The following is an 8,988-nucleotide window of genomic DNA, read 5'->3' on the forward strand; positions in this document are numbered from 1 at the left end:
GTCCTAGTAAGAAGGAAGGAGGGCCTTCAGAGTTATTGGTAGGAAATGTGGCAGCAGAAAATAGAGGTTGGAGTGATGTGAGCTAGGATTCATGAGTCAAGGATGCAGGCGGCTTCCAGAAACAGAGAAAGGCAGGGAAAAGGATTGCCCCCTAGAACCTCTGGATGCAATCAGAGCTGCTGATGCTTTAACATTAACCAAACGAGATTGATGTTTGAGGTTTTTTTTTTTTAAGATTTATTTATTTATTTAATTCCCCCCTCACCCCCACCCCAGTTGTCTGTTCTCTGTGTCTATTTGCTGCATCTTGTTTCTTTGTCCGCTTCTGTTGTCTTCAGCCAGGCGGGAAGTGTGGGCGGGAAGTGTGGGCGGTGCCATTCCTGGGCAGGCTGCACTTTCTTTCGCACTGGGCAGCTCCCCTTACGGGTGCACTCCTTGCGCGTGGGGCTCCCCTACACGGGGGAACCCCTGCGTGGGGCAGCACTCCTTGCGCGCATCAGCACTGCACATGGGCCAGCTCCACACAGGTTCAGGAGGCCTGGGGTTTGAACCGCGGACCTTCCATGTGGTAGACGGATGCCCTAACCACTGGGCCAACTCCGTTTCCCATGTTTGAGTTTTGACCTCCAGAACTGCGTGGTAATAAGTTGTGCTGCTTTGAGGAACTAAGTTTGTGGTAATTTGTTACAGCAGCAATAGGAATTGATATAAACAGTATCTACTTCATACATTTGTGAGAAAGATTCATGTAAAACATGCAGAGTGCCAAATACTATGTAAGGAGAATCAAGCTTCGTAAGATTAGAAAAAAGTGGTGATGGAAGGGTGTTACAAATTTCAGAAAGACTTAGGATGGATTCACAGAAGAAGTGGCATAGAACAAACTATAGGGCTATCTGTTTGTCTACATCTGTGAAAACAATTACTTTAATATCTTTTCATTCTGGGGAGGGACGGGTGGGTAACGTTGCCCAAAAGTGGGGGGAGGGAGGGGTAGCATACGAACCAGGAGAGGGTCAGGTGTTGGTGGAGAGTAAAATGCCGAGAAAATCATATCAAAATATAATAAAGAGGGTTACCTGTTTAGAATGCTCGGAGGGGAGGGTCTGATGCAGGACGGGCTCCTGGGGAATGTCTAAATGCTCATTCTGCCAGAGTGGGTGACACCATGGGGTAGAAACCCAAGTAGTGAGAGTGGGGGTGGACCCACATCCTGGGGAGGACTAATGCCATCCAATAGAGGGAACTGTATCCCTCGAGAGAAAGGGTGGCTCCCAGGGCATTGGGGCAGTTGAGCAAGTTAGGCCCTGAACACTATTCCATCTATCTCTGGAAGTGGCTCCTCAGGAAACGGAGGTTGGCTATCACTGAGGGCACCAAGGTGGAAGGGAAAATGGACGTTAAATGTGTGGAACCAAAGTAAATGGGGGGTAAGAGAGGAGTTTCTTGAGAGTACACAAGGATGGATATAAAACATGTAATATTACACCATAACATATAGGAGATGACAGACTGATAATGTAAACCATAATGTAAAACATAGGATAACTAAAAATGTAAAGAACTGTGTATCCTAAAGTATGCACCATAATGTAAACACAGATGTCACCTTGTTAGAAAGCTAATGTCTCAGACTCTGTACATCACTTTAAGTAAATATGATATGAATAGGGCGTAAGAGTATCACTGTGGAAGGGAAAAGGTTTTCTGGTGGATGTGTGGGAGTGCTGTATATTATATATATACATTGCTGTGGTCTAGGACTCCTGTGAAGAAAAGCTGAATAATTAGGGGGGGGGGGAAAAAAAAAAAAAAAGAAAAAAATAGGATGTGGAATTTTTTCAAGTCAACATTCTTTATCTAAGTTCTTTTTCTAACTTTATCCAAGTTCTTTATCTATCCTTTAAACTCATCGCTATATGCCATTCCCTAGTAAGGGACCATGACATTATATTGGGCTTCAAATTTCGGGGAGTTCTGGATCACAGAGTGTTTCAACAATGGCAATGGAGGGATACTGGTATGGGATACCAATGACAGGTGATATATGACTGACAGGGAGCTGTACAGAACATATGTCCAGGGTGCATGGTAATGTTTGGATATACTCATAGTGGCAACAATTAAAAACCACAGTAGGGGGGGTACTGGGTTCCTGGCCAGTGGTGCTCTGTCGTGGTCCCTAGGGGAGCAGCGACAGTCTCCCAGGTACAGTGGTGGGGACCGGGAGGGAGTGAGGGTTCAACAGTGAGCCCCTGATACTAATGACTATGCTTGTGAGCTGATAAACCCAAAATAATAACAAGGCCTAGAGCAACTTTGTGCCTGGGAATTTCCTTCTGTCAGCCTTCATGTTACTCAAATGTGGCCAGTCTCGAAGCCAAACTCAGCATGTAAATGCAATGCCTTCCCCCCAGCGTGGGACATGACACCCGGGGATGAGCCTCCCTGGCAACGAGGGACCACTATCAACTACCAACTGATGATGCAACTGGAAAATGACCTTATACGGAAGGTTCAATGCGGATCAGCAGAATATCCATGTCTACATAAAATACCATGACTTTAAAATGCTGTTTGACCTAAAGTAAGGGGGAAATGGAAAGGAGAAATGAGTTTATATGGCTACGAGTTTCTAAAAAAGAGTCTGGAGGCTGGCAGAAGGTTTGCCCTCATGCACAACTGAGCAGAGTCAGAGAGACAGATAAAGCAGATACAACCCCCAGATATTGGTTCCTTTGAGGGCTAAAGAGACCCATGGGAGTTATGGTCATGGCCGATGGGGTTAACTACCAGGGCAGATGGCCCCTCTTTGGAAATGGTGTTTATGTGTGATGAATCTGGACTCAGATGGGATCTCCCTTCATAAGACTTTCATGCTAATGTGCTGGAGGTGCAGTTAATGTTGGGGTTTAAGATATATTTAGGGGATTTGAATCTCTGGACTGACAATGTGATAGCCAGATCCTGAGCCTCAACAGACTCCAGCACCTACAATCTGATTTATTGGACTTACCACACTCAGCTAAGATGGAGGTGAAGAAGGACAACCACCACACCATGGAGCCTAGAGTGATTACAACTGAAAATGGGAGGATTGCATCCAGCATCCAGGTGGAATCTGAGCCTCCTCTTGACATAAAGGTGCAATGGACACAACCAATCCAGTGTCCACATAGAAGAGGTGGCATTGGATTGGGAAAAGTGGACATAATGGACAAAGGGTATGGGGAAAGGCAGGAAGAGATGAGAGGTGGAGGCGTCTTCGGGACATGGAGCTGCCCTGGATGGTGCTTCAGAGGTAATCACCGGACATTGTAAATCCTCACAGGGCCTACATGATGGAATAGAGGAGAGTATGGGCCATGATGTGAACCAATGTATATGAGGTGCAGAGGTGCCCAAAGATGTACTTACCAAATCCAATGGATGTGTCATGATGATGGGAACGAGTGTTGTTGGGGGGGCGGAGAGGGGGGGGTGGGGGGGGTGGGGTTGAATGGGACCTCACATATATATTTTTAATGTAATATTATTACAAAGTCAATAAAAAATAAAAAAATTAATAATAAAAAAAAAAAATAAAACATTTTAGGAAGGAAAAAAAAAAAAAAATAAAAGGTACATAATGTAATTGAATTTGCACCTTCTTTTTTTAAGTTGTTTTCACATGTGAAATAGCTATTTCCATTTCTTCTTCTATAATCTGTACATTGGAATCATTTGCCCATGTTTCTGTTATCTCTCAAGTTTTCCTGGCAAACAGTTAGTAGAAACACCTGAGGATGAGTCTCCCTGGCACCGAGGGATCACTATCAACTACCAACTGATGATGCAACTGGAAAATGACCTTGAATTGAAGGTTCGATGCGGATCAGCAGAATATCCCTGTCTACATATAATAACATTTCTTTAAAATGCTGTTTGACCTAATATAAGGGGGAAAAGGAAAGGAGAAATTAGTTGATATGGCTACGAGTCTCTAAAAAAGAGTCTGAAGGCTGTCGAAGGATTGCCCTTATGCACAACTGAGCAGAGTCTAAGAGACAGATAAAGTAGATACAATCCCCAGGCATTGGTTCCTTGGAGGGCTAAAGAGACCCACGGGTTCTATGGTCATGGCAGAAGGGGTTCACTGCCATGTCAGATGGCCCTTCTTTGGAGCTGGTGTTTCTGCGTGATGAAACTGGACTCAGATGGGATCTCTTTTCATAAGACTTTCATGCTACTTTACTGGAATTGTAGTTGGTGTTGGGGTTTAAGATATATTTAGGGGATTTGAATCTCTGGACTGACAATATGATAGCCAGGCCCTGAGCCTCAACAGACTCCAGCTCCTACAATCAGATTTATTGGGCTCACCTCACTCAGCTAAAATGGAGTTGAAGAAGGACAACCACCACACCATGGAGCCTAGAGAGCCTACAACTGAAAGCAGGAGGATTGCATCCAGTATCCATGTGGAATCTGAGCCTCCTCTTGACATAGAGGTGCAACGGACACAACCAATCCAAGGTCCACAGAGAAAAGGTGGCATTGGAGTGGGAGAAGTGGACATGGTGGCTGATGGGTATGGGGAATGGCAGGAAGAGATGAGATGTGGAGGTGCCTTTGGGACTTGGAGTTGCCCTGGACGGTGCTTCAGGGGCAATCACCGGACATTGTAAATCGACCCAGGGCCCACTGGATGGAATGGGGGAGAGTATGGGCCATGATGTGGACCATTGACCATGAGGTGCAGAGATGCCCAGAGATTTACTTACCAAATGCAATGGATGTGTCATGATGATGGGAGTGAGTGTTGCTGGGGGGGGAGTGGTGGGGTGGTGGTGGTGGGGTTGAATGGGACCTCATATATATTTTTTTAATGTAATATTTTTACAAAATCAATAAAAAGAAAGAAAAAAGAAAAAAAAGGGGGGGGCAAGGGGCACCTGTAGAAGATACACAGGGAAGTGCTGGTATTTGTGATTCCTTCTTGGGGCAGGTGAGGGCAGTCGAGGTGAGTTTCCCCTTCTAGGAGGACTGTGTGGTAGCTCCGTGATATATCTGGAGGCAGAATTCAATCAATCTGTACTCTAGCTATCTCATTCACAGAATTTTTTCAGCTCCCTTACAGCCCCTCTCATCTAACCCAATAATGAGGATGTCGGTTTCGGTGGGAACACAACAGGGAATGACTGGTGTGTGATGATCATGCACAAAAAGCAGTTCTACCAGACCCAGTGTAAGCATTGTGGAAGCTCTAAATGATCCCCAAAAGAATCTCATCCCCTGAAGGACAGATGGACATCCATTTTATTACCAGCTGAGAAAGCCATGAAGTAGTTACTCTTCTTAAAGTTGCCACTCTCATCCAGAAAGTGGCCAGGATCCAAAGTCTCTGGGTTGGTGAATTCTCTCTTATCATGCAGCACAGAAGTCAATGATGGTAATATGGTCGTGCCCTAGAATGGACAGATTGATAACCTGAATTATAAAGAATTCGTGGTGCTGGAAGAAATGTCGGAAATCACTTAGCCTAATGTCTTTGACATATAACTGTGGAAAACCATGTCTGAAGAAAGGAAATGACGTTTCCAGGAAGACAGTTCAAGTAATAAGCAGGAATGTGCATAAGGCCAGTGACTTTGTTCTTGCTAAAGTTGCCTTCAGTCCATTTGAAGTACTGAGCGCTTGAGTAGCTGAGTGACAAATTTTCAAAATCCTCTTTCCTTATCCCCAAGTTGGATGAAGCAGCAAGAGCTTGACTTCATCCCTTCGGTTTCACATATGTAATATGTGAATTATAGTTTAAAATAGAAGTCTCTGTTGGCCCTTGAAAAGTCAGAAGTATCTGATATCTGTTCATGGACCTTTTTAAAATAGAGGTCTTATTTAATTAAAAATGACCTTTGCTGGGTTATAACACAATAACTACTGTTGAATGTTAATAATGCAATTTGGGGAAGCAGATTTGGCCCAGTGGTTAGGGCATCCATCTACCATATGGAAGGTCCGCGGTTCAAACCCAGGGCCTCCTTGACCCATGTGGAGCTGGCCCATGCACAGTGCTGATGCTTGCTGCGTAGGGGAGCCCCATGCGCAGGGAGTGTGCCCCGTAAGGAGAGCCGTCTAGCGTGACAGAAAGTGCAGCCTGCCTAAGAATGGTGCAGCCCACATGGAGAGCTGACACAACAAAAAAAACACAGATTCCCGTGCCGCTGACAACAAAAGAAGGGGGCAAAGAAGATGCAGCAAATAGACACAGAGAATAGACAACCGGGGTGGGGGTGGGGAGGAAGGGAGAGAAATAAATAAATCAATAAATCTTTAAAAAAATAATGCAATTTGTTCTCTTAATTAAAAATATGGAAGAGCTTTCTTTGCAGATGAATACAAGCTAAACAGGGATAGCAAAATTAGAAATATCATTTTGCAGCAATTCACACAAGGTCATCAATTAATAGTAATTCTGCTGGGTGAATGATTTGGAAATAGAATATTCACAAGGTCTTAAAGTATTATACCACAGTGTTATTAATTACATATTCAAAACATCACGTATGCAGTGGAGAGCTCTTGTAGGTACTACCCACTAAGTGAGAAACTTAGCATCACTGATAATTGGATAATGTGATACTATGTGCCACCATTTCTCTGATATAGAGCAAACACATCAACCATTTAGTGTTCTTGCCAAAAGTATGTAACTAGAATCTAATATCCTGAAATACATCTCACAAAATCATACTGAGAATCCTTTTATGTAACAAATGGTTGGACTCCTTTAAAATGTGAATGTATTGAAGGAAACAAGCACCCAAAGAAAGTTAGGAAACTAAAGGGCCAAATAAAAGAATAAATACAATGAAATAAAATCAGACAATTTACTCATTAATATATAAAAGAAAAAGGAATAATGGAATATTAGTTACCAGGGAATGGGATCAGATTAGGGAATGGGGAGTTAAGGTACAGAGATTCTATTTGAAATGATTTTCAGTCATGAATGGTAGTGATGATAGCAGAACATTGTGAAGGTAACATGGTACTGAATTATACATTTGAATGTGGTTAATAGGGGAAATCTTAGGTTGTGCATATGTTACTAAAATAAAAACTTTAGACGACCTAGGATCGTACCACACAATGAACCCAATTGTAAACGATGTACTGGAGTTAACAGTACAAGTATAAAAATGTTCTTTCATGAATTGTAGCAAATGTAGCACATTAATGCAAGGTGTCACCTGTAGGATATTATTTGGGAATTCAGTATTGAATGCATGATTTTTACGTAAACCTATATCTTCTCTAATTAAAAAAAGAATTAATGACATGTGAAAATACATGAATCTGAAATTTCAGTTTCCATTGCTATTGGAACACCGCCCTCTTCATAACTTTATGTTTTGTTCCGAGTGCTTTCACGCCACAATGGCAGAACTGAGTGTTGGCAACAGAGACCTTATGGCCCCAAAACTGGAAGTGTTTATCCTCTGACCTGTTACCAAAACAGTCTGCAGACTCCTGTTTTAGATCATGACCTTCATGTAATGCAGTGAGTCCATCCTGTGGTAAATAAATTATTTATCTGACTGATAGGAAAGGAGCAATCAGCTACCCATAGCTGCATGCTCCTTATGTAGATGAAACAGTGCCGTGTCCTCAGGCTCTGAGCATTCTAGGCTCAAAAGACCTGAGCTGGGACATGAGCCCTGAATGGGCGTCTGCTTAGCAGATGCAATGCTCCCTGCAGGCAAATGTTGTAGATAGTGAGATTGTTAGGTCCTCTCTGAATCTATGGTCTATTTCCAATTTTGTTTGTAATATATAGGAAGAGAATTAAGTTTGATTGATAACCAAATATTAATAAAGTAAAGGCTTTTCCAGGTTGTGTCCTTGGATGAAAGAGTGGGCTTGTAATTTATAAGCCTTGGTGGGAACATGATCCATTGCTTCATGGTAATGACCTTGATTCCCTCTTCCACAGATGGTATAGAAAGTGCAAACTTACCAAACTACCCAAATCTTTTAATCACCATAATAGATTTTTTAGCTGTTTTAATTTTATATAATAATAATATATGCTGCTATCAATTTGGGGATGAAGTATCTTATAGCATAAGAACAAGAAATTGTGAAAAGAAATAGAGAAACCATATGTTAGAAGGCATTGGAGAAGTGACAAGACAAAAGTTGCAGCCAAGTTTCAAGAGGTGAAAGAAACTTGGAGAGGTAAAATGACATCTTTACTTAGGTTTAGACAGTGTTCATTTTCAATTTTGAAGGAGGGAAGATGTTATATCCTTCTCTTATCCTAGTGGAGGAGGGTTGAATACTTTCTGGAAGAAGACAAACATTACATATGTCTCTCCATTTTGTATAAATAATCTTTGGGATTTAGCAAAAATTATGAGGCATCCCAAAAGAGACCTTAGTGTTCACAAAACAAAAGAGAATGGGATGAGAGGCAATAAAATATACCATGGTAGGGAATATTTCCCACCTATTTTAAGGCAACTATTACCTCAATATCAGAAATCTGAGAAGAAAAAGATGATAAAGAAAAATTGTAGACCAACATATTTTATGAATATAAATACAAAACTTAAAAAATATCCAGATGTCTGTTTATATATTTACCTATGCATGTACATAGCTGAAGATATGTATGTGTGTGTATTTAGTGGGGGAAGTGAGGCCAAAATATATGATGGTATCTGACGATCCATTTGATAATATTTTGAACCTGTTTATGATAAAAACATGCAAAAATTAGAGAAGAGGGGTATGTCCCTAATTGGATAAAGAATACTGACAAAATATATCTCACTTGAGATCTACAAAAAACCAAAACACAAGGGAGGATTATTGGCATTTGGTGATTGACAGGGGGCATCAGGCACAGGGTTTACCTGAGGTAGGCTTCTAGAGAGTGTGCTAATGCTCATCTTGTCATAGTGTGTTATATCAGTGGGTGGAGACCCATATAATGAGTGGAAG

Source organism: Dasypus novemcinctus, chromosome 6, assembly GCF_030445035.2.
Source record: "Dasypus novemcinctus isolate mDasNov1 chromosome 6, mDasNov1.1.hap2, whole genome shotgun sequence".
NCBI classification, from domain to species: Eukaryota; Metazoa; Chordata; class Mammalia; order Cingulata; family Dasypodidae; genus Dasypus; species Dasypus novemcinctus.